Raw genomic sequence first — 26,918 nt, forward strand, 5'->3', positions numbered from 1 at the left:
GACACCATTCCTTACCCATCCTGGCTAATAGCCATTTATGGACTTAACCACCATGAATTTATCCAGTTCTCTTTTAAACCCTGTTATAGTCCTAGCCTTTACAACCTCCTCAGGCAAGGAGTTCCACAGGTTGACTGTCCGCTGTGTGAAGAAGAACTTCCTTTTATTTGTTTTAAACCTGCTGCCCATTAATTTCATTTGGTGGCCCCTTGAGAACATATTGTACATCTTATATACTCTTATTCATAAAAATAACTTTATCTAGTTCCCATGATGGTTTGTTGTAGTTACCTACAAACTTTATTGCTGGTGTTTCTGATGTCCTCATTTTTCTAGTGCAACAAATGCATTTTCCTTTAAATGGCACATAGAGAGAGTCAATTATTTTATGATTCAATTTAATTCTTCTCTAAATTCTCCCCAGCTTTGTGGCATACATCTTCTGACTCCTGCAGTTGGATACACTAATGGGAAAATACGTGAGAGGCACTCTCCATGCACTCTTCCTCCTCCTCGGCCCTAGGCCCTCATCATCCCCATGTTGGCTTTTCTGTCCCTATCCTTCTGGAGTCCAATCACCCAGTACCCAGTCTTTTGTGGGAAACTATGCATTAGTCTTCTCCCACATTGTGGATGTGGGGCACTAGATAATTCTCATTGCCACTAGTGAAATATTTTTGGAGAGTTGGCAGTGAGTGTATTAGTACTCTCCAGAAAATCCTGTCGACTAGAGTTCTACAGACCTTTGGATTGGAGGCCAGTAGCTCTATGGTGGAAACCATGAAGCTAGAAGGGAGGAAGAGGAACTTGGTATCCCCTAAAGATAGCCCAACGATAAGCAAATGTAATAGCTTTATTAATTACAAAAACATAACACAGAATCAAAATCATTTTTAATAGTCTGAGATACTGAAGCTAAATACTAAAAGCATTACTTCAGTGTTTTCCTTTTAATTGCACCATAACTGTCAATAAATTGAAAAAGAGTATGTTGGGTGAAGAAATATACTAGCAGAATCAATGATTTAGATATGGTCTTTATTCATGTCTCCTTTAGTGTTTCTATTAAGCAGCTTCAAAGGTGTTTAATGTGCAAGTTCTTTATTTGGCTGAAGTCTATATAAAATGGCACACTAAATTAGCTTGAGTAAGTTAAAATGAAAATACTATATGGAAACTTTTGACACTGCTCTGAAAAAGGAATACTGGTACCAGAAAATGTTATGGAAGTATGAAACAATGCTGTTGACATATTTGCTCAGTTACTTAACAATTATTAAGATCTTTTCCTTTATTGGTAGTATTCGTTAAAGTCCAAATCCTGCTCATTTTATTCATCTAACACTCCCACAGAAGTTAGTAGAAGTTTTGCATGTCAGACTAGCAGACCAAAATTGTCCTAAGTCAATAGTGAACTGTCAAAAGTTAAGAAGTTACAACAACTTGGAAAAAGCCTCACTTAAATAACATATTGGAAATGAAGAATATTTGCCCCATCAAAGCTCATGTATTTCCTTAGCACTCCCTCCCCTCTTCTTCCCTTCTCGTTCCCATAATGTTATGTTGATTCTTGAATGAGCTAAGATTTTTAATGTGACATAGTTGTTTGGAAAGGCACTTTTCGCAGATGGGGTTCTTTGTGCAGAAAGATATTGCTTTCTGATGTCAGCTTTAAATGTATTATGTTTCATGCCCAATCCTGTTGCACGATATGGAACAGAGAGAAGTAATGCAATTTGACATTATCTCTCTACTCTTATTAATCCCTTCAACTGTTTTGCTTTCTGGCTGGACAGATTTAAATAGACTGCAGCCTTAACTTGTCCTGTACTTTTGAGTTCTTGGATAAGCTTTGTTGCTCTGCACTTTTTCAAATGTTAAAGCATTTTTATTGATTCATGTATTTATTGTTAATGATATAGTGACCAGGATTAAGCATAAAGTTGTGAGTGGGATTTCAGAGAATGTTATAATTTAGGGCCCTATAATCCCTGTTATGACTTTGTTCAGAGAAGAAACCACGACTCTTCCTCTTTCAGCATGCTCCCTCTTCCCGTGGACCTTGTGTGAGGGAGCTGGCTGGGCTCCTTTGAATTTTCTTTCTCCCATATACATGGACAAAATAATAAAGCACAAAATAATTAAGCCTGAGACTGGCACGCCCTGTCTCCCCTCACCCATGTGGTTTTGTTACTGTTGCGTTATGTGTGCGCATGGTAGGAAGCTTGAGTAGTTAAGAGTTTGGGTGGACATTATTAGAATCCAGACATGAAGTCAGCTGGGATTTAAGTTTAAGCAACAGTATTGATTTCAGATTGGGTAGTGGAGGGGCTGCAGCTATGAACTGCATGGAATAGAGGTGTGACCAGAACAGGGCATTGGGCAGCAAGTTAGGTAAACAGCCCACCTTGCTCTCTGTCTATCAAGGTAGCAGCTGCAATGGTGTTAGATAAGTTTTAGCTATTTTTGTGTTAACTACAAAAATAAAAAAGTGCCCCAGCCCATTATTTTGGGTACATGATGAGATGATTCTGAAATCAAAAATAAAATCAACGAACAATCATCTCTTTTCCTTTAAATTGCTTAGAAGAGCTGTGGAAAAATGACCAAAAAATTGAAACTTAATATGAAAACTTTTCCATGCCCCAGAGATGTACTTTTTCACGGGCTTTTTACGAATTGGCCATTTTCTAGCAAGAGTAGTCCCATTGATGTCAGTAGGAATACTTGTGGAGTAAGGTATTATTCAGTGTGAGTACAGGGTTCCAATTCCATAGAAAGTAATCACATTAACTTTCAAAATTATATAGGTCCTTTGGTGCAAATTTATTTTTGGCTGAAAGCTATTTTGAATGGATTTAACTTTTTTCATTAAAATTAGGACAATTATTTAGGCAAATGTTCCTCATTTCTTTCCCTCCTCCCCCTCTCCACCTTCTTTAGGTGTGATTTTCAGCCACACCTACAACATTTGGGTTTATTTACAAAATCAGCCTGTTTTCAAAAATCCTCAAGTTGCAAATTGAATCTAGAAGTTTTTACAAATTTGTTTCATTTAGGCAGATTATTCCCTTTCTTCTGCATCCTGCCCTACATGCTACATGATCCAAGGAATAAAATGACTAAGAAAGATTGAGCCAGGTTAGTATTCGGGAAGGAGACCATCCAGAAACACCATCCTGCTGCAGGAAGTGGTGCTGATAAGTTATATTCTGTTTGAGTCATTAGTGAATCAGTGCATTGGGCTGTATTGTTGGAGGTGTTCTGTTTTGAATGAGATGGCATTAAAGATCCCATGTCACATTTTTCACTGTTTTGTCTATTAGAAGTGAGGTGAAGGACGGTTTTAAAACCCAACACAATTAACAAATACAGCCATGAACTGTGTGCATGCTTTACTAACCAGAGTATCTGTGTGATCTTATTATTGTCACCCGCGTCCCTCCTCACCCATGGCCCCACTTTGTTGTCTATTTATGTTCCCAATTTCTTGTCATATCAAATATTTTTTGTATGCTCTTCTGAGCAGGGAGTGTGTCTGTATTTGTTTCAGTGAGTCACCTAGCACATTTTTATGTGTTTGAACAATAATTAATAATAGGAATAAAAGTGTTGCTATGCTCTGTTAAATATCTGCTGGATTTCACCCTTGAGATGACATATCAGCATTGGCAGAAATTCTATAGCTCTCTGATAAATTTGTAAAATCCCTTTGGGATCAATTGAGATGGATTATACTATTTAAAAGAAAGAATATAATCATTTAACATAGAGTTCACATTGGTATAAACTATATTCTACTTCCTTTATGAGAGTACAGCTATTTTAAAGTCTACAGTGTATGTGCCTTTCTTGTACTAACAGGTTCTAATGGGTTCAGTTACTTCACTGCCTCCGGCTCTAACACATGTGAATTATGTTCTTAAAGATGGTTAGAAATTGCTGTATGGTTTCACAGGGTTGCTAGTCCTTTTCATACATTTGGTGTTTGAACCATTTCCTCACTTCAGTAGCACAGTGAATTCACAAGAAAAAAGAAGAGAGGCAAAGTTGAGGAGAGAGAGCTGGAGTTAGTTTGGATTAACACACAGTTCTTATTCTATGAATGCTGAGCAGCTAATGAAGTTAATAAATGCAGAGTAGGTAGGAAAGGGTTAGTATAAAATAGATATCAGTATTCATTAATTGAGATAATTAATTCATTAATTGGACAAAAAATTCCAAACGTGGTTGCCTAAAGTTAAGCATCTTGAAAGATAGAAACTGAACTACAACTCCCTTCTCTACATCAGACCAAGGGTGTTGGGGGATTAAAATCAGGTCTCCCCCCACATCCCTAGTAAGAGCATGAACCATGGGACTAAAGGCAGCTCAGCATCTCTGCCCCCCCCATATTTCTTGCAAAAAAAAAAATGCTTAGGTGCCTGTTTCCAGGAAAGGGTTCACAGCTGTGAATTCCAAGGAGAGATAGGAGCCTTCCTCCAGGCCAGACTTAGGCACCTAGCTCTCTGAGAAGAGCTGGACTTCGGCAACGCCCCTCTTCTCAGCATTGGTTAGCTTAGGTAGCTCCCTGCTCAGCATGCTGACTTTTATGGATTCCATATTTAGGCAAGTAATTCTCCCTGTGCTCTGTACCAGGAGTCTAGGCATGTGATTTGAGGTTGTGGGCTTGGGGCTTGAGGCTCCTCCAGCCAGCCAGGATTTGGGGTGGCTCAGGCGGGTGGGTGGGCCAGGGCTCTTCTGGCTGCGGTGGGGGGCTCAGGGCTCCTCTGGCCCTGGCAGGCAAGAGTAGGGGAGTGTAGTGGGGGCTAGGGCTTTGGGAAGAAGAGGGTGGGGCCTTGGGCGGAAGGGGCAGAGCAGGGGCTATCCTCCCCAAATGGGGGGGTTCACAAGCTGCCCATGGCTGTGGATTCCATTGAGTAGCAAAGCATCTAAAAGTTAGGTGGTGCAAAACTGAGCATTGTAGCACCCAAGACCCTTTGTGGATCTAGCCTGAAGTCCATATTACGTATCTAAATAGATGTCCTGATTTTTAGAGGTACTGAGACTCATAGTGCCCCTTGATTTCAATGGTTCCTGCCAAGTGCATATCCCTTCTGAAACCCAGGCCTTCTGTTTAGGTGCCAAATATAGACTTGAGTGCCCAATTTTTGGGTTCCTTTCCTGAAAATACTGGCTTGGTCAGTGGTGCCCCATTTGTGTTTAAAAAACAACAACTGGAGAATGAAAGAAAGTCAATTAAAATATGATGTTTTGTGGCTGAGTTTACACTGAGAACCAACATCTCATAAATTTTCTAACGAGATATTGGTTTAATTTCAAACACATATAAACCCTGTGGTTGTTATTGCATTCATTGCTTCTCCCAAGGGTGAGTTTGAGAAATCCTAATCTGTGTGGGGAAGTTGACATTTAGTTTATTATTTATTTCATTAGGAAGGTTGTTTTCCGTTGCTTATTATTATTTTTAATGTCAATCAATTATAAAAGCAAACATGCGGTGTCAATACTCACTTGATTCCCCTGATTGTCTCCCTGGGAATAATTACATATACCAAGGAGGCCCCCAAACATTAAGGCTCCAGTTCTGAATACACTTGACTTAGGTGGGAGTTTTCCCCTGTTTAAGTGGGGGCCAAATTGGGCCCTAAGCCCCTCACCTCTGTGTCAAAAGTAAGACTATATTTCCAATTCTTTCATTAGTTTAAGCTGGTTCTATCATCAGCTAGAAGCAGATTGTATGACATGTCATGACTAAGGCTACGATTTAGTTAGGGGTATTTCTAGTAAAAGTCATGGACAGGTCAGGGGCAATAAATAAAAAGTCACGGCCAGTGATCTGACCATGACTTTTACTAAAAATACCCCTAACTAAATCTTAGGTGCTGGGGGAGGGGAGCGCTCTGGCGGATGCTGTTGCTCTGGGGGTGGGAGGGTGCTCTGGCAGTCGTTTTTACTCCTGGGGAGGGTGGCCTGGGGCCCCACCACTGCTCCTGGGGGTGGGCAGCCTATGGCCCCATTGCTGCTCCTGGCGGGCAGGTGTCCCAGGGCCCCACTGGTGCTTCTCTGGGTGGGGGGTGGCCCATAGCCTTGCCGCCGCTCCTCCAAGCAGGGGGTGGCCCAGGACGTTGCTGCTGCTCCCCAGCCACTGCTCAGGGGCAGCACCTGGGACCAGCTGCCTGGGGCCACCCGAGCAACAGTCGGTGTGGCAGGTCCCTGGTCCGCCGGAGCAGCGGCTGCAGCTGCGGAAGTCCCGGAATCCATGATGTCTGTGAAAGACTCATGACTAATTCTGGCTTTTATTGAAATAAGCAGAGCCAAAAAAAATAAAATAAAAACGGCTTGCCATTGCAGAGCTAAGAGAGAAGATTAAATATCCAACACATAAGGCCACTGCACTCCGGAGATTTCAGCTAGTTTGGTTCACTGAGCAAGAGACCTGAAGCAAGAAACTTTACTTACCGGTACTCTTTATAGAAGAGAATTTAGCCCACTTGGTTTATACGTATTGGAGTCAGAGATCAATTCTCAAAGAGAGAGAGAGCTGAAGCATTCCATACATTAAAAATGCAGTAACCAAGCCTACCAATATCATAGTAATGACATATCACACTGTGCTTTTAAAACAAAATAAAACTATTAATAAATGACATACCTGTTGATTCAGTATAACATATTAGAGATTAGTCTGTACCAGTCTCTTTAATAGATCAGAGAGGATTGTTAAACATTAGTGGTAACAAGGTGCTCCTCATATGCATGTTAATAGATTATAACTTTTTATAGGCGCAATTTGTACCCGTCTCTCAGAGGATTAGGAAAGTGGTGCACAAGGAGTGGATCGTTAAGCACTAGTGGCCAAGCTTTTCTAATTAGCCCATCCTCTAAGTGCCAACTCTCTAATCCACAGAGAGAGACTATAAATTATGCCTACAAAACTATTACAAATTGTATTTTTCCTCTCAATCTTGAGGGCTTCTCATGCAGTGCATCTCTCCAACTGAAAGGCAGGGAGTGCAGATTTGTAGTTTACAATTCTCATGATTAATTGAAGAACATGCATGGTTTAGTCATACTTACAAAAGCAGGGATGCTGCCAGAAGAATCTAATTGGTTAAATAAATAACCCTAAGCTTTTATTGCTCAAAGCCCTTTTTTTATTGAATTATTAATGCTATGTCACCCTCCAAATCAGTAGCAGTTAATGACTGATTTGCCTCAGGCTGTTAATATTCTCCCATCAGTTGTAAATTGCAATGATGACTTATTTTGCTAACTTAGATCTTATATGATCAGCTCAATTTGTAAAATGGCATTGATTATAAGTCTGTAGTGAAAAATAGTTTCCAGCTAAAATTTTGTTGTTGTTGGTTTTATTATTTTTATTTTTTTCCTAGTGAAGGTCTTTCATTAACTCAGGTCATTTAACAATAGTTATGAATTTTTTTTCAAATGGGAAAAATCATGTTACTAGAATTGCTTAGGACAGTTGAGATTAAAATGCAAATAAGCATCATACATTTCCCCCCTACCCCTCTCCACACTCCTTAAAACACTATATGGAACTGGAACACTATATGTTTTCACAGGGATGAGTAAAATTCCCATGTCTGAATGTAGGGTGCACAAAGAAATGATGCAGTGTAATTTGGAATGGACTTGTAAGCAAGTCTCTAGAAATAAAGTGGAATGTGGCTTAATAGTTTGAGAAGCAGATTAACAAGTCTGTACAATTAGCTCTGAGTCCCATTTCTGTCACCGATTTTCTATGTAATGCTGGGCAAGTTATCTAGCACCCTTCGTGCCTCACAGTACCCTTCTGTACATCTACTTACTTCAACTTCATAGGGCTACTGTGAAACTTAATGACCGAGGTGTGCATTGAGATCCCCAGATGAAAGGCGCTATTTATATCAAAGTGTTTCTAAATGCTAGTTAATTGTTTTACCATGTCTGTGTTCAGTAGAGTTTACAAGCTTTGTGGCTCAGACATCATCCTAAACTTGCACCCAATCTGCATGTGGTTTAACTGGAATGGCTGATAGGTAAACAGTTCCTTTATTCTCTAACTGATAGTGATGATATATTTCCATTTGCTTCAGAAAGCACTTCCCACGGGACTAAGAGTGGGAACCACAAAGTGACTTAGGAGTTGGAACACTGAATATCACAGTGCCTAACTTTTAGGTGCCGAGAAAATCACAGGCAAAACACAGTGATCCACAAAGCCTGAGTTAGGCAACTAGGCTTCTATACAATGAATGGGGAGAGCTATGCGCCTAAGAATGTGATCCAAAAAAGCCAGCATGCTAAGCAGGGACTTGCCTAAACTAGCCAGTGGGAGATGCCAACAACAGGTGTGCTAAGCTCTGTTCTCCTTCAGAGATAGGTGCCTAAGTCCAGGTTGCAGAGAGGCACCTATCTCTGCTAGAGATCCAACCAAGCAATAGGAACCAACTGCCAGGAGTCAGGCAGCTCCTTGAGCAAATGAGTTAGACACCTGCCTTGTCCACACAAAACATCTGAAAGAGGAGGATGTGGTGATGCCCACATTATAACATTTAGCCCAGTGAGTAATGCACTCACCTGGGATGTGGGAGACCTGGGTTTAATTTCCCCTTTTCTACCAGAGGGTGCAGAAGGTTGGCACAGGGGTCTGCTCCTTATTAGCAGCAAACTCTAACCACTGAGCTATGGGATTGTCTGATGAAGGGGTGGGGCTCCCTTAATATCTCCTATTGAAGCTCTTCCACCGGGAATAAACAATGAAATAGTGATTGGAGCAGAAGGATTGGTCCCAGGGTCTCCCAACTGGGTGATCTATTCACTGGACTACAGAGTGATATTCTCTCTCTTCCCCTCTGCCCTTGTCCTCTCCATGACAACATCAGTCATAAGTCCAGAGAGATGGAGAGAAAATGACTCTGTAGTCCAATAGTTAGAACAGTCCCATGGGAGACCATGGGTCCAGCCCCCTGCTCCAATCACTCTTTCACTGGTTGATGTCCACAATCAAAGCCCTCCAAAAAGTTCTGTTATGGCTTATTACAGCATTCAGTAACCCACTACCCGCTCTTTTTGTCCTATGACAGCAGAGGTGTTAATGGACACTCTACGTTGAATGGTCTTTTAGAATATGTGCTACCTACTTATGCTAAACAATCAATTCCATGTTGCATTTAGCTGTGGCCCTTGGAGTACCTTTCCCAGACCTGAAGAAGAGCTCTGTGTGGCTTGAAAGCTTGTCTCTCTCACCAACAGAAGTTGGTCCAATACAACAAATTGTCTCAGGAGCCTCACCCACCTTTTCTCTCCTTTGCAAGAAGTTAGGTTAGAAACTCAAACAGAGATTTCACCATTAATGTGGCTGGTCTATTACACAATTGTTTTTCAGCTATAACAAGTTGTCATGAATAGTTAGTAAAGGGTTAAAGCATAGTACCTGGTGGGCATCTGACCTGAGGACCAATCAGGGAAGAGAATTTGAAACTCCTAGGAGGGAACTTTTCCCTCTGTTTGGGGGGGTCTTGGTCTTTGGCCGTTTGGAGTTCAAGAGACCAGACGAGTTAATCAAGTCCCTACAAGTTCCACCTTTCTGAACTGATTTCTTCTAGTCAAGATAGTGAGTATTAGAAAGATACTTTGTGTCCTTATCTAATAATCCTATGTTTGCAATTCTGTGTGTTTGTTATTGATTATTCTTAATTCTGCTTGTACTGGTTGTACTGAGAAAGAGAGAGGATTCTCTCCAGAACTTAGCAAGGTTATACCCTATGAGTGCCCAGCTTGGATTCATAGAGATTCTATATTTTCTTTTGTTCTCTTAATAAATTCTTTTCTTTTCTTTGGACTTGGTTAATTCCTTCCCTTGGGGAAATTCAGGGGAAGGGGAGGGGGAAGTGGGCTGCTTCCCTGTGTGTGTGAGATTCAAGGAGTTGAATCAGGGGGGAGGGGGAAGGTTCCTCCTCTGTGAATTGATCTGTGTTCCCAAGGGGGGAAACAGGGGTGTCCCGGCCCACGGAATTGACCGGGTGGTGGCAGCCGAAGGGGAGACCTACCCTAGGATTTTGGGGTGGGGGGAAGACATGCGGGTCCTCACTTTGAAACCGCCCAGTTTCAAGTGAGGGTAGACACCTGACATGGTGGCAGCGGAGTTTCGAACCCATTGTTACAAGGAGTTTTTTTCAGCTAGGCTACGCTGAAGGGAGCTATTCTCTTCTTCTATAGCAGGAAAGCAACCTGACAGAAGAGGGAGTTTACAGTTTCAGCCAGGTTGGCTGGAGGGAATTAAGTTTCCAGCAGGCTTTGTTGGGAAACAGATTTTCTTTCTTGAAGCAATTTTCAGGGAGGAGTTTTTTTTTCTCTGCTGGCTATGCTGAGGAAAAACTCTTCCCTAGAGGTGTGTCCTTCCTTTGTGATATCAGGTATCACTCAGGATTCCTAAGGTGGGGGGAAGTGCTCGACAAAGTACATTCCCATCCAACAGGAAAAACAGGTTTGGGGGGGGGGAAGAGACAAACCCTCCAGCCAGGTTTTTTTTTCTCCCTGTGTCTTTTGAAAGGATCAGAAGACAGGAGAACACAAATCCCTGAGGAATAGACCAGATTTTTCTCAGGGGTATTGTTAGCAGCAGCCTTTCAGCTGGGCTGCTGGGTACAGCAACTCAGAGCAGAGGGAGACAGAGGAATTTTTTTTTTTTACTCTTTCCCTCTTTCTCAGTACAAAGCAGTAACATTACACAAACCACAGTTTGCTATACAGAGGATTGCTTTATCTTTCTGTACTCAAGTTATCATAGCCAGGGTTAGGGACTGTCAAACACCACAAACAGTTCACGGACTGCAGAGGGGTGTGGCCAGCGCCAGGACACAGACACAATGAGTGCCAAGGCCGCATCTAAACTGGAAACAAGACACAAAGAACTGCAATTACAAGACATGGAATTACAATTAAAACTCAAGGAGATTGAAATGAAAGAAAAAGCCAAACAGGCTGATCACAAGAGAGAAATGGAGATAATACAAGCCAAAGAGGCTGAGCACAGAAGACAATTAGAGTTAAAAGACAAAGAACTGGAAATCCAGAGACAGGCTCTGGAATTAGAAAAAACTAAACAGCAAACTCCACCCAATCCAACCCCTCTTCAACCTACTGATCAACCTTCTCGGAGAAAATTTCCCGCCTACAGGGCAGGTGAAGATGTTGAGGCCTTTTTAGAAAACTTTGAGAGGGCCTGTATTGGATACCATCTTCCTAAAGATCAATACATGCTGGAGCTGAGGTCACAGCTCAGCGGACAATTATCCCTGGTGGCAGCTGAAATGCCTAGAGACCTGATGGACGACTTTCCACTGTTCCTAACCAAGGCCAGACTCAGAATGGGCATCACCCCTGATCACGCCCGTCAGCGTTTCAGAGCCCAGAAATGGAAACCAGAGATGTCATTTCCAGAGCACGCTGCTTACCTGGAAAAACACTATTTCTCCTGGATATCAGGATCCAAGGTTAAGGAGCTAGACGACCTACACCTCCTGATATTGATGGAACAGTTCCTAGATGGTGTTCCTGAGAACATTAGACGCTACATCCAAGATGGTAAACCAAAAACTCTCACTGAGGCAGGAGAGATTGGAGCCAGATGGATGGCATCGGTAGACAACACGAAAGCTACTGCCAAGGGGAGCGAATCCAACAGGGTACACACCGACACTAAACCCTACCGTCGCGGACCAATCAAACCCACACCTACAACCCACGGACAGTCACACTCTACCTCTTCTTCTACCTCACCAGTCTCCAGTAGACCAACACAAACCGGTGACCCATCAACTGGGCGATGTTTTCAATGCAATGAATTGGGGCATATCAAAGCCAAATGCCCAAAGAACCTAAACCGAGTGCAACTCCTTGCACCTTCACACCAAGGAAAGCCGGACATAGATGTATCTCAAATACCCTTAGAACATAGGGAAACTTTGAGAGTGGACGAAAAGGAGATCATCGCATGGAGAGACACTGCAGCACATGTGTCAGCTATCCACCGAACCTTCGTGGACCCCAAATTCATCAACCAGAAAACCAAAGTGACAATTCGACCCTTCATGTCAAAACCTGTAACATTACCTACAGTGCGTTTACCTGTCCAGTACAAGGGCTGGTCAGGGAAGTGGACTTTTGCTGTCTATGACAACCATCCGATTCCCATGCTACTGGGGAACGACTTGGCCCGACACATTGAACAGCAAAAAACAGAGGGAGTGGTTACACGCAGCCAAGCCAGACGAGCTGCCGGACCCATCCCTGTTCCTGAGCCATCCACCGGGACCCCGTCTGTGTTACCAGAGACCCAGACAGAGGTGGTGGAACCGGATCCCAGGCCAACATCGACAGCAGCCATAGTTCATCCAGTCCCAGAACCGGAACTGGAAGGGCACCCAGCGCCAGCACCGGCGCCAGCTATTACAACTCCACCGCCAGAGGGCGACAACGGGCCAGAACTGGAAAAACCAGCAGACAACCCTACCCAAGAGGCTCAGCCGGAGCCTGAAATGACGCCTTGTGCACCAGCGGAGAGCGGTTCACAGTCAACGGAAACAACCTCATCACCTACATCGCTCCCAGAGGAACTGGTGTCTCCCGCCTCAAGGGAACAGTTCCAAGCAGAGCAGGAAGCCGATGACAGCCTCAAGAAAGCATGGGCGGCGGCACGCAGCAACCCACCGCCTCTCAGCTCTACTACCCGATCCCGGTTCGTTGTGGAGAAAGGACTTTTATACAAGGAATGTCTTTCTGGTGGACACCAGGAGGGCTGGCATCCTCAAAAACGGTTGCTAGTTCCGACCAAGTACCGGGAAAAGCTCTTAAGCTTAGCCCATGATCACCCTAGTGGCCATTCTGGGGTGAAACGAAGCAAAGACAGGTTGGGAAGGTCCTTTGACTGGGAGGGGATGGGCAAGGCGGTAGCCACTTACGTCCGGTCTTGTAAGGTATGCCAAACGGTAGGAAAACCCCAAGACCAGATCAAGGCCCCTCTCCAACCACTTCCCATAATGGAGGTCCCATTTCAGCGAGTAGCTGTGGATATTATGGGTCCTTTCCCAAAGAAGACCCCCAGAGGAAAGCAGTACATACTGACTTTTGTGGACTTTGCTACCAGATGGCCGGAAGCAGTAGCTCTAGGCAACACCAGGGCTAACACTGTGTGCCAGGCCTTAACTGACATTTTTACCAGGGTGGGTTGGCCCTCTGAAATTCTTACAGATTCGGGAACAAATTTCCTATCAGGGACCATGAAAGACCTGTGGGAAACTCATGGGGTGCATCACTTGGTTGCCACCCCGTACCATCACCAAACTAATGGCCTAGTGGAAAGGTTCAATGGAACTTTGGGGGCCATGATCCGCAAATTCGTCAATGAACACTCCAATAATTGGGATCTAGTGTTACAACAGTTGCTGTTTGCCTACAGGGCTGTTCCACATCCCAGTTTAGGATTCTCACCATTCGAGCTGGTGTATGGCCATGAGGTTAAGGGGCCATTACAGCTGGTAAAGCAGCAATGGGAGGGGTTTACACCTCCTCCAGGGACTAACATTCTGGACTTTGTAAGCAACCTTCAAAACACCCTCCGAGACTCTTGGGCCCTTGCTCGAGAGAACTTAAGAGATGCTCAAGCGGAGCAAAAGGTCTGGTATGATCGACATGCCAAGGAGCGGTCCTTCAAGGTAGGAGACCAGGTCATGGTCTTGAAGGCGCAACAGGCCCATAAGATGGAGGCGTCCTGGGAAGGACCATACATGGTCCAGGAGCGCCTGGGAGCTGTTAACTACCTCATAACATTCCCTGATTCCTTTTTAAAGCCTAAAGTGTTTCATGTTAACTCTCTAAAGCCCTTTTATCCCAGAGAATTACAGGTCTGTCACTTTACAGTTCAGGAAGGAGATGACACCGAGTGGCCTGAAGGTGTCTACTACGAAGGTAAAATAAATGGTGGTGTGGAAGAGGTGACCCTCTCCACAACCCTACAACGTCTACAGCGGCAACAGATCAAGGGACTGTGCACTGACTTCGACCCCTTGTTCTCAGCCACCCCAGGACGGACTGAGCAAACCTACCACTCCATTGACACAGGTAATGCTCACCCGATTAGAACACCACCCTACCGGGTGTCACCTCATGCCAAAGTTGCTATTAAACAGGAGATTGACAACATGTTGGAGATGGGTATCATCCGCCCTTCTACCAGTGCATGGGCATCTCCAGTGGTTCTGGTTCCCAAACCAGATGGGGAAATACGCTTTTGTGTGGACTACCGTAAGCTAAATGCTGTAACTCGTCCAGACAACTATCCAATGCCACGCACTGATGAGCTATTGGAAAAGTTGGGACGTGCCCAGTTCATCTCTACCATTGATTTAACCAAGGGATACTGGCAGGTACCACTAGATGAACCCGCCAGGGAAAAATCTGCCTTCATCACCCATGCAGGGGTGTATGAGTTTACTGTGCTTCCGTTCGGACTGCGGAATGCACCTGCCACCTTCCAAAGGCTGGTGGATGGTCTACTAGCAGGATTGGAAGACTGTGCAGTTGCATACCTTGATGATGTGGCCATTTTTTCTGATTCATGGCCCGAACACCTAGAACATTTGAAAATGGTTTTAGAGCGCATCAGGCAGGCAGGACTAACTGTTAAGGCCAAAAAGTGTCAAATAGGCCACAACAGAGTGACTTACCTAGGACACCAGGTGGGTCAAGGAACCATCAACCCCCTACAGGCCAAGGTGGAGGCTATCCAACAGTGGCCTGTCCCAAGGTCAAAGAAACAGGTCCAATCCTTCTTAGGTTTGGCCGGATATTACAGGCGATTTGTACCACACTACAGCCAAATCGCTGCCCCACTAACTGATCTGACCAGGAAAACCCAGCCAAATGCAGTTAAGTGGACTGATGAGTGTCAGAAAGCCTTTACCCAGCTTAAGGCGATGCTCATGTCGGACCCTGTATTAAGGGCCCCAGACTTTGACAAACCCTTCCTAGTTACCACCGATGCATCTGAACGTGGGGTAGGAGCGGTACTAATGCAGGAAGGACCGGATCACAACTTCCATCCTGTCGTGTTTCTCAGCAAGAAACTGTCTGACAGGGAAAGCCACTGGTCCATCAGTGAAAAAGAATGTTACGCCATTGTGTATGCCCTGGAAAAGCTACGCCCATACGTTTGGGGCCGGCAGTTCCAGCTACAAACTGACCATGCTGCGCTAAAGTGGCTTCACACCAACAAGGGAAACAACAAGAAACTTCTCCGCTGGAGCTTAGCTCTCCAAGACTTTGACATTCAACACATTTCAGGAGCTTCCAACAAAGTTGCTGATGCACTCTCTCGTGAAAGTTTCCCAGAATCAAGTGGCTAAACACTGTTCTTAATATGTTTTCATGCTTAGTAGTCGATGTAATAGTGCATGTGTTTTATTACTCTGGTTGTTTTACAGTTCTAGGAGGAAATCGCCGCCAGTGGATCCCACTGTGACGATTTGGGGGGCGTGTCATGAATAGTTAGTAAAGGGTTAAAGCATAGTACCTGGTGGGCATCTGACCTGAGGACCAATCAGGGAAGAGAATTTGAAACTCCTAGGAGGGAACTTTTCCCTCTGTTTGGGGGGGTCTTGGTCTTTGGCCGTTTGGAGTTCAAGAGACCAGACGAGTTAATCAAGTCCCTACAAGTTCCACCTTTCTGAACTGATTTCTTCTAGTCAAGATAGTGAGTATTAGAAAGATACTTTGTGTCCTTATCTAATAATCCTATGTTTGCAATTCTGTGTGTTTGTTATTGATTATTCTTAATTCTGCTTGTACTGGTTGTACTGAGAAAGAGAGAGGATTCTCTCCAGAACTTAGCAAGGTTATACCCTATGAGTGCCCAGCTTGGATTCATAGAGATTCTATATTTTCTTTTGTTCTCTTAATAAATTCTTTTCTTTTCTTTGGACTTGGTTAATTCCTTCCCTTGGGGAAATTCAGGGGAAGGGGAGGGGGAAGTGGGCTGCTTCCCTGTGTGTGTGAGATTCAAGGAGTTGAATCAGGGGGGAGGGGGAAGGTTCCTCCTCTGTGAATTGATCTGTGTTCCCAAGGGGGGAAACAGGGGTGTCCCGGCCCACGGAATTGACCGGGTGGTGGCAGCCGAAGGGGAGACCTACCCTAGGATTTTGGGGTGGGGGGAAGACATGCGGGTCCTCACTTTGAAACCGCCCAGTTTCAAGTGAGGGTAGACTCCTGACACAAGTAAAACTAGCTTCTGCCCCTGGTAGCTTGTTGCAGGGCTCTTCCCAAGTATAAAAGCCTAGTGTGTGATGTTCTTTTCATTTCACTGATAGTAACAGAATAAAATTCTGCTTCCTCCTCTTACTTAATAACAAATCACCTCCATTCTGTTGGACTGTTACACAGAGATTCTCAAGTGCCTTGCACTCTTTGTTATTTAACACTAAAGGGAGTGTATTGCTTATATTTGTGTCATGGCCTTTATGTTCACAGATATATTCTGTGTGTGGATATACATTACTCCATCCATCTCCTTAGTGACTCCATATCTGTGGAGCAGGCTGCATATATTCTCAGGTAATAGTTTGGCCTTGGTGAAAAGAAGAAGGAACTTTTTTTTGAAAGCTTCGACTGGGACATCATCCACCAGTGCCATAGAAATGATCTGTCTGCATGTCTCTGTGAATAACTAAGGAATTCATTCCCTCATTTTCTACCTAGCTAAGTAGCAAATATAAACTAAAACACTTGTGTAATAGACTGGTACAAGCTGTGTTGCTACAGATCCTTCTATGGAAGAAGATACCACATGCTATTTCTGTACCTCATAGATTATTAGGGTTGGAAGGGACCTCAAGAGATCATCTAGTTCACCCCACTGCTCAAAGCAGGACTAATCCTCAAATGGCCCCCTTGAGGACTGAACTTATAACACCCTGGGTTTAGTAGGCCAATGCTCAAACCACTGAGCTATTCTCCCCCCATTAGAGGGATCATTAAAAAGAAATAGAAAAGTAGGGGCTCACGTACAGGGAAAGGCTAAAGTACAGTTAAGCAAGATATAATTTGTTTTTGCTAAGCTCCTTTTCTTCTGCTTCTTGCATTTATTTTTTGTTTTTCTCCGGATAAGGACCGTGTTGCCTAATGCTGATAAAAACAATACTCAGTCTAGAGCTAGACTGTCATTTTGTAGATAGTTTTGTTTCCAGTATATCAAACCAGTTAATTTGCCCAATTGCCTACATCTTTGGAACATGCAGCCACAGCGCACGCACTTTTGTTTGTTTATTTTTAAGTGGGGAGTAGCATAAATAAGGACATCAAAGGAAAGCTGGAGGTGGTGCAAATGTCTGAAAATTGGAGTTAAAATCTAATTTTAGATTACAAATGATGGCCTCGACTTTGGTGGCCTTAACATATTGCTTAGTGGATAGTAAACATATTAGGAATTCTCTCTGTAATTCTGTAATCTTCCATAATTGGCAGTTTGTACTCTGGCCAAAACTGGAAAAGAAATTATACTTAAGATCAAAATTAGCATTGGCAGAGGTTCTTGTGTTGGTTTACAGTATATAGCACCTACTTGAACTGTGATCCTTTCTAACAAATGGTATATTTTAGCACTAAGATTCCTCCATTGCTTCAAGTTGCTCCAGTGTTTCAAGTTCACGTGGCTAACATAAAACAAACTGTGTTTTTTATGTGTGTATATGTGTGAGTTGACATAAGAGGCTGCCTCTTTTAATTTGATAACTTGTAAAACTATGTGTGTGTGTGTATATATATATATAGTTACTTTTCCAGCTTATTTTTTCTACTGGAGAACAGAGCTGTTAGGATGGATTTATGCAATCACATTTGTATGAATGTGAAATTTGTGTACGTATTATGTTTTCCAAATGAGTGATCCTAAAAAAGGATTAATTCCTATATTCAAAAGGTGAAATTTATATTAAATAATAAATAGATGAGTGGTGAACTGGATTTTTCAAATTCCAGAAATCACAATTTCATTGTTAACAAATGTTAAACACTGAAAAAGTTGTTAAAAGTACAGATGGTGCCTTGAAAGTGGTGTTTTTAACCTTATTATCTAATCTGAAGAGAGCAGCCTGCTTCATTGGTGAAGTATTTTGAGAATGACCTCAGTCAAGCATACAGAGGCTTAATGAGATGCGTCAAACATAGTATATGATAGTACATCCTTAACAGTTTGACACTTTCCCAGATTAATCAGCTGGGGAAACATGAGGCAGAGTAAGTGGTGTGTTATCACAGATGTCCTGGCTTTTTACTTTCCAACTTCAACAGCATGTGGCTGATGCTGTACAGGGCCGCCCAGAGGATTCCGGGGGCCCGGGGTCTTCGGCGGCGGGGGGCCCTTCCGTTCCGGGACCCGCCGCTGAAGTGCCCCGAAGACCCGCGGCGGGGGCCCCCCGCCGCCGAATTACCGCCGAAGCGGGACCCGCCACCGAAGTGTGGCGGGGGGGGAGGTCCCCGCCGCGGGTCTTCGGGGCACTTCGGCGGCGGGTCCCGGAATGGAAGGGCCCCCCGCCGCTGAAGACCCCGGGCTGCGCTTCGGCGGCGGGTCCCGCTTCCCCCCAGCCCCGGCCCCGGCCCCAGCCTCTTACCCCCGGCTCCCTCCTCGCCTGGAGTCTCAGCGCCTCGCCGGAACAGCGGCAGTGTGTGGCCGGCGGGGCCTGAGCTCCGTCCCGCTCAGAGCCGCGTGGTGAGGGGGTGGGGCTGGGAGCTCCACGCCGAGCGGAGGGAGCGGAGCTCCCAGCCCCGCCCCCTCACCACGTGGCTCTGAGCAGGGCGGGGCTCAGGGGCTCCGCCGGAGACATCAAGCGCTGAGGCTCCAGGAGAGGGGCGGAGGCGGGAGCCTCCGCTGTTCTCTTGAGGGCCCCTGCGGAGCCCGGGGCCCGGGGCAAATTGCCCCCTTTGCCCCCCCCTCTGGGCGGCCCTGATGCTGTATAAGCATGGTTTTGGTTTGTACTTTTCTGTTCTTTGATGATATATAATGGATTTTCCACTCCCTTTAATATTTTCTTTAAATTTCTTTTTGGAAGAGACTTGTTTATTCTTGCCAAGGAGAACAGAGATACCGACTTTAATAAGAGAGACTTGTAACCTTTGTATTTTAAGCTAATTACACATTGACTTCAAAGCAGTAGAATATTCATTGCAAAAAGAATAATACTTTAAAGCTTAGCTTGGCAGCTCTGATGATCATGATAAATTAAACTTTAATGAAGAATCATGGAAAGTGAAGTGTAAATGGGCCAAAATGATTATGCAATGTGTTGTCTTCTGCTTTTTATGTTATCCTGTTTAACATCCATTTAGAGGAATACATTGTAGTTTCTGATGCCATAGTAAATTTTTGAGTAATTCAGACTGAATTGTCCATGCCTGCTATATACCAAGCTCTTGTATCTCTCGAGGGGGAAGGAGCAGAAGGTATGTGAATTTGGCTGAAAGAGTATTTCTTCTCTACAGTATCATCTCTGTAAGAGCCACAAGTAAAGCCATTTAAATGCTATGACCTCACTAGCTGGGAAGTTAAAGGGTGATTCCTTGTCATTTGAAGCCTGCTCTGAATTTTGGAGATAAAACAACATACAGTGGAGAAGTGCAGAAGTGGAGAAGAAGGTTAAAGGTATATGGCTCTGAAGAGTCACACTTCATCAGAACAAAGTGAAGGCCATTAGATCTCCAAAGCATTGGTAGCTGTTGAACACAGAGATGGAGAAAATGTAACTCGAGGGCATGGTGAGCTCTCTAGACGTATAAATTGCTGGGTGAATGGGAATGCGATGCTGTAGGTATGATAGATACAGAAAAATCAAGATATTAAAGTTATAATATTTTAGATATATATCCAGAAGAAATAAAAATAATCTAGAAAATGGATGGGCTCTGGGAGTTCAGAAATGAAGCTGGGCAGAAAAAGATTTTCCTATCCACCTCACATTAAGATAAAAGTTGAAATCTGAAAAAACTTTCATGAACTCCCTCCATCTGCAATTTTTTTAAAAAATTTTTTATTAGGCTGATTTAAACTTTTTGTTTTGATAATTTTGAAACATTTCCTTTTGAATTTTTTACATATTTTACTATAAATTACTTTAAATATTGAAACAAAAAGTTGTTTCAAATGAAAATATTGAACTTCTTTATATTGAAAATGTCAAAATGGAATATTCTGATCATTTTGAAACTTTTTTTCAAAAGATTTGAAACAGGAAATTAGTTGAAATCGACTCTTCCTCACAAACAGTTTCAGTTTTGATAAATCAGCATTTTCTGACAAAAAAGCATTTTGTCAAAAACAATCATGGTGAGCTCTAGTTAGAACTCCTTTTGGCCTGCTTCTTCCTCATTCATACATCTTTTATTCATCCTGCACAGTTAGGCTTTTAAAAGGTGGGATTTTCTGGGATAATGCGATGTAAATGTCATTGAAATCAAACCCTTGAGGTAGGATTTTATTTAGCAAAGTTGATGTCCAGTTGTTAGGGCACTCACCTACAACTTAGGAGACACAAGTTAAGTTCCCTGCTCTGTCACAGACATCATCTGTGAACTTGAGCAAGTTACTTAAGGTGAATCCATGGAGGAATTGAGTCATTGCAATGCTGAATGTCACAGCGCCTAGAAAAATCAAAGGAGTAAAACTGTGATCCATAAAACCAAGTTAGGCACCTAGGCTTTCTGTACAATGCATGGGGAGAAATAGACCTTTTAGAATGTGATCCACAAAAGCCAGGGTGTGCTCTCTCTCTCTCTCTGGGCCAATAACTGTTCCACTGTGGATAAATACTTAAATAGTCATTGGGCCAGAGAGAGAATGACTCTGTAGTCCAGTGGTTAGGGCACCCACGTGAGAGACCCTGGGTCCAGTCCCCCTGCTCCAGTGACTTCTTATTGATCCACTGTGGAACATCTTCAGCAGGAGAGATAGAGGTTGCTCCCTATCTGACTATCCCATAGTGCAATGGTTAGCGTGTCCTCCTGAAAAGTAGGAGACCCCTGTTTAAATCCTTAGGTTAGGGTTAGAAACTGAACACATCATCAACTCATGGATAATAAATGGTGAACCATTCTCACTATAGTATTTGTTTTCTTTGGATATACAATTGTAATAACAAACCACGCATAATTTTCACAAGACATGATAATATTCCGTTAGTCCTAAGAGCTATGAAGTAGGTTTACACAAATATATGGCTGACTTAAAAAAATAAGCTTTAAAAGATATAAAAATAATTTCTTTCCTTAAAAATAAAATTAAGACGTGATTAGAAATGTCATAAGCAATATTTCCATAATCATTCATCTAATATAAATGTAGATTATTTGCATTGATTTTGGGATATCTCAAGGTAGACTAGCTAAAAGTATGTTTTTTATCATGTTGAAGTAATATAAAATATCTCAAACATATATTTCTTGTACTTTTTAATATGTGTGTATTATATATTTGTGTGTGCATATATACGTCTGTGATAGATATCTCTCTCTCTGTATCTGTAAATGTTTGTAGAATACCTGTTTTACAATGAGTGCACCCACATTAGTCTCTGTGTGTGTGTGTGTGTGTGTGTATGTGCGTGTATGTATGTATCTATACATTGTGTATCCTCTCAGCTCATAGTTTCATTGTCCTTATTTGATTTTCCTTAGCACTCAACTCATTTTCTATAATGTTTTAAAATGAGTGCTCACATATTACATGAGCACTTGTAAAACATTATAGAAAATGAGTTAAGAGAGATGCTAATGAATTCCACCTAAGAACAATAATAAAACTGTGAGCTAAGTTTGCATGCTTTGAAGATTCTCAGGAAAAACAAACAAACCCTAGATGCAGGAATACCTGATTACTCTTCTGACTGAGAGCACAAATGTATATGGGCCAATATACAGCTCTTCAAGTATGAATTCATGACAGGACTCATATCCTAAAATGAAAATTTTTTTTGGTACTGTAGTTATGTATCCATTACATATGTTGTATTAGTCAGCTTGCAGTTTTAAAAAATAATCTTCTATTTTCATTTAATTATTCATAATTATAAAATAATCATTAATTATACAATGCAACTTGATAATGGCTACCCTACAGTGCTAACCTCCTTTCCAGCCAGTCTTCCCCCAACTACCCCCCACCAGCCTCCAGTCCCTATGTCCCTCCCCCCACCCCCTTGTCCCACTCTACAGTTCCAGCTCTTCTCCCTCCTGTATTTGAATCGGGAATCTTCCTTCTCTACACTGCCTATCAGAGGCCCACCCGGAGGGGCATTGAGCACACAGGAAAGACACAGTTCCTGCTGTCTGTTCAGCTATCTAGGCCTGGGTCCAGCATGACCTGCAGGGACCCAGAAATGCAATTTTTATGGTAAGTCCTGTTCAGCCCTGTGCTGAAGCATGCCAGTGCAGACAGGATCTCTGGGGAATTTAGCTGCTAGAAAGCTAGTAAGTCTGTACTTAGCATGTGCAAGCTGTGATTTTTCAAAGGCCTATAACTTGGGCAAATCTAGGTAGATTTTCACAAAGCAGCAAAAGGCACCTCTCTGCCATAAAGGCCAAATTTCATGTCCCTGCTCCAAAGTGTGTGAGTATTACAACCTTTCATAGAAAAAGTCACCAGAATTCTTTTAATATTGGCAAAACAGCATATTTTCACCTAACCTCATTCTCAGAAATGATTGAATTGTTTTGGCAGAAATTTAAAAAAAAGGAAAAAATAAAAAGGTTGAGGCAAACACCTGGTATTTATGTGACCATCGTTTATTAGCACAGTAGTGTCTAGGAAATGGACCGCTTGTGTGGATTGGTCTAGGCTGAGGTTGATGGTGGGATGGAAATTGTTAAAATCACGGTGGAATTCCTCGAGGGCTTCTTTTCCATGAGTCCAGATGATGAAGATGTCATCAATGTAGTGCAAGTAGAGTAGGGGCGTTAGGGAATGAGAGTTAAGGAAGCGTTGTTCTAAGTCAGCCATAAAGATGTAGGCATACTGAGGGGCCACGCGGCTATCAAGCATTCTTAAACCTACAATACCCACCTGCTGAAGTGAAAAAACAGATTGACAGAGCCAGAAGAGTACCCAGAAGCCACCTATTATAGGACAGGCCTAAAAAAGAAAATAACAGAACACCACTAGCCATCACCTACAGCCCCCAACTAAAACCTCTCCAGCGCATCATCAAAGATTTACAACCTATCCTTAAAGATGATCCCTCACTCTCACAGATCTTGGGAGACAGGCCAGTCCTCGCTTATAGACAGCCTCCCAACCTGAAGCAAATACTCACCAGCAACCGCACACCATACAACATAAACACTAACCCAGGAACCTATCCTTGCAACAAAGCCCGATGCCAGCTCTGTCCACATATCCATTCAAGTGACACCATCATAGGAACTAATCACATCAGACACGCCATCAGGGGCTCGTACACCTGCACATCTACCAACGTGATATATGCCATCATGTGCCAGCAATGCCCCTCTGCCATGTACATTGGCCAAACCGGACAGTCTCTACGCAAAAGAATAAATGGACACAAATCTGACATCAGGAATCATAACATTCAAAAAACAGTGGGAGAACACTTCAACCTCTCTAACCACTCAGTGACAGACTTGAAGGTGGCAATTTTGCAACAAAAAAACTTCAAAAACAGACTCCAAAGAGAAACTGCTGAACTTGAATTAATATGCAAACTAGATACTATTAACTGTGGCCTAAACAAAGACTGGGAATGGTTGGGTCATTACACCAATTGAATCTATTTCCCTATGTTAAGTTCTCCTCACACCTTCTATGGGCCATCTTAATTATCACTTCAAAAAGTTTTTTTTTTCCTCCTGCTGACCATAACTCATCTCAATTGATTAGACTCTGCCTGTTGGTATGCATACTTCCACCTTTTCATGTTCTCTGTATGTATAAATATCCCCTGTATGTGTGTTCCATTCTATGCATCCGAAGAAGTGAGCTGCAGCTCACGAAAGCTCATGGTAAAATAAATTTGTTAGTCTTTAAGGTGCCACAAGTACTCCTGTTCTTTTTGCGGATACAGACTAACACGGCTGCTACTCTGAAATTTGTAAATGCATTGATCCTTTCCTCTGAATATCTGAGGCATTATGTAGATTGCCCAATAAAATTGTTGGCAAATCTGTCCCAACAGTGCTTTATTCATCTACGCTAATTTTGTTTTTGCTTACTCAGGAGATAATAAGAGGGTTATGCAGCAAATTTGGAGAGGAGTTTAAGGAGTTATCACCTTTCAGAATGCCAAAGTACATATTTTCTCCAGTTTATCAAAAAACAGACAGACTTGTGGGGAAGAAATGACTAGTCCTTCAATCTCAGTTTGCTCTTTTAGGTTATTCTACTATTGTCTGCCCAGTAAAACTTTGTCAAGTAAAAACTATAAATATTTTATGATTGTGACAACATAAGAAAAAGCAATTTTGTAAATAACTTCAGCCCTTCTATTATTAGTTTTTCCCAAGAACGAGGACATGATCTTGCCTAAGATCCATACATTTTACATAGCACCCATTGTTCAGTTCTGCAAATTTGCTAAAGCACTCCTGTGAGGTGATGAGAGCTGTCAGTCAGAGTTGAGGGCACTCACCACCTTGCAGGAATGTTCACCTCTCTTTCAGGACCATGCCTCTAGTATTGGGGCCCAAGAGTTTCTACTTGAAGATGCTCTGAACTGTACTGCAGTAATAAGGAGTGGGGATTTATCTCTCTGCAGTATTGGAGAGCCATACACTATGCCGACCCTGCAGTTGCCAAGGGAAATCCCGGGGAAATACATTGAAGTGTTGAGAGATCTGGTCCCCTCTGCCACTTCCTGAACCTCTATCTACCCTTAGCATCAGGGCTCCGTCTAGAACCATGCTGCCAGTGCCTCATCCGCGCCTAGCCCAAATTTCCACTTTATTCATCCCCTTAAAGTGAAGATGATGGTGTGACTCAGACTTCAAGTGTGAGCTGTACTGCTCTTCAAGAATGCCTTGCAAACTAATCTAGAAAGCAATACTGATGGCAGCCCCTGTTTGCTGGAAGCAATATGTTACAATGACTTTTAGTACAAAGGGAAGATGGGTGTCATAAGAATACCGGAGAGGACAAGTGGCTGATGAGAAAAAGATAAGCACCAGTTAACAACTGGGTCCTGAGAGAGAGGAAGGGTTCTTTCCATTAAAAATAAAAAGGGTATACTTGGTACAATTTAATTTAAAAAATAGAGATAGTTCTAATACTTTGTTTAGATATGTATGCATTCTGGAACTATAGACCTTTTAGTAACTGTGTGTGACATTAGGTTTGCATTACATTTACATTTTGGAAAGATTTTCCTGGGGAAATGAAAAGTTTCTAGCTGTTTCATAAAACATCTCTGGATAAGTTTTCAAAGGTTTGTATGGAATTTAATAGGAGTTAAATGGGTAGACCTCTTTCACACTGCTTTAAACATACATTCCATGACAGCTTTCACAAAGTTCTGTGAAACCCAGAAATTCTCTGGATTTCCCTTCTCCTAATCTGTATGAAAGAACTTTTAAATTGCAGTGTTTTCTTTTAAAAAGCTCTTGTGGTATGAGCCTTGTGCCTTTGTTATTACAGCTGGGTCAATTTAGCTTTGCTTCTGACTCCTGGCTCCCCTTTCTTTCCCTCAAGCCTGTATGTGGTTTGGAGTCCAATCAGCCCAAGTTAGGTCTGGGATAAAGGACAAGGATGCCAGTAGTGTTTTGACATGTGCTTTGTGTTATTGCTAGATGTCACAGCTGTACTCAGTTGATCTCAATACACTTAGAAGGAGAGAAGCACTTCCTTTTTGCCCTAATATTTTTCTCTCCCCACTTTTTCCTTCAGTTCCCAAGGAGGAGGAAGGAAATTTTGTTTTGGTTCTTTTGCTGCTCCTGCCTCACCTAGCCAAATGCTGGATTATCACCAGTACCAATAGCCTGTTGTTTGGAGAAGTCTTTAAAACTGCACAGAAGCCAACCCAGTTGCTAAAAAGAGATTAAACTTCTTAAAAACCAAACTGAAAGGGTGAGGCACTAGCCACGTTTGGAACAGAACAGCCCTTTGCACAACTTGTCTAGGAGTAAGCAAAGCAACATTGAAAGCTGGAACTGGTAAATAATACAACAGGATACAACTAGGTTTAATTAGAATATTTGACAGTGTGTATGTAATGTAACTTTAGGCCAGCCAGAAGTGAATAACCTCCTCTTCCACACCTAGATATTCATTGGTTTTGATCACTGCTTAGCTTGTCTGATGCACACTACATAGCAGCAAGGAAAGGGATAACTCGGGCACCATCCTTAAAGGTAATAGAAAAGAGTTGTAAAAGTGATTGCTGCTACTTACCTACACATTGAAGGTGCTATACTGATGAAAAAGAGGCTTTGCCTTTGGCAAAGTGGGTTAAAAAGAGGCACGGTCAAAGGATCCAATTCATTGTGGCATTCTCCCACTAAGTGTTTAAGTAGCACAGAGCTACAAGGCTCTGTCCATCTTCCTGTGCCTGGTGAACATTAAAGTATGCATTTCCATAATTTATGCATGTGTGTTGTGCCACTGGCTGTGCTAAGTGTTTGCATCACAATTCCCCGTTGATTTGGGGGTGTGTGGATGGTGATGATAGTAGTGGTGAAGTTACTGCATTGACTAGTACCAGTACATTACTACCTTACTCAGCGGTCTGAATCATTGCACTGTAGGTTTTTAATCTCCTTGCTGAAATTCATCCCTGGCTGGACCCCAAAATTTTGGGGGCAGGGAGTGATACTGAGTCTGTGTCCATTGGAAAGCTTCTCAGGTGCCCACTCCAGAGATG

At 42.8% G+C, this 26,918-nt stretch overlaps 1 protein-coding gene and 1 long non-coding RNA gene across 2 annotated transcripts in view; one reads left to right on the forward strand and one right to left on the reverse strand.

The window, feature by feature from the left end:
• Nucleotides 1–26,918, forward strand: part of SEMA5A (semaphorin 5A) — a 668,529-nt gene that overhangs the window by 97,437 nt on the left and 544,174 nt on the right. The gene's annotated exons all lie outside the window — the stretch shown is intronic.
• Nucleotides 305–26,601, reverse strand: LOC123364014. The gene is made up of 3 exons (XR_006576971.1): nucleotides 26,450–26,601; nucleotides 21,920–22,004; nucleotides 305–354 (listed from the first exon to the last, which is right to left on the reverse strand). It is a non-coding gene; the product is annotated as an uncharacterized LOC123364014 (long non-coding RNA).

The sequence above is a fragment of the Mauremys mutica genome, chromosome 2 (genome assembly GCF_020497125.1).
Source record: "Mauremys mutica isolate MM-2020 ecotype Southern chromosome 2, ASM2049712v1, whole genome shotgun sequence".
NCBI classification, from domain to species: Eukaryota; Metazoa; Chordata; order Testudines; family Geoemydidae; genus Mauremys; species Mauremys mutica.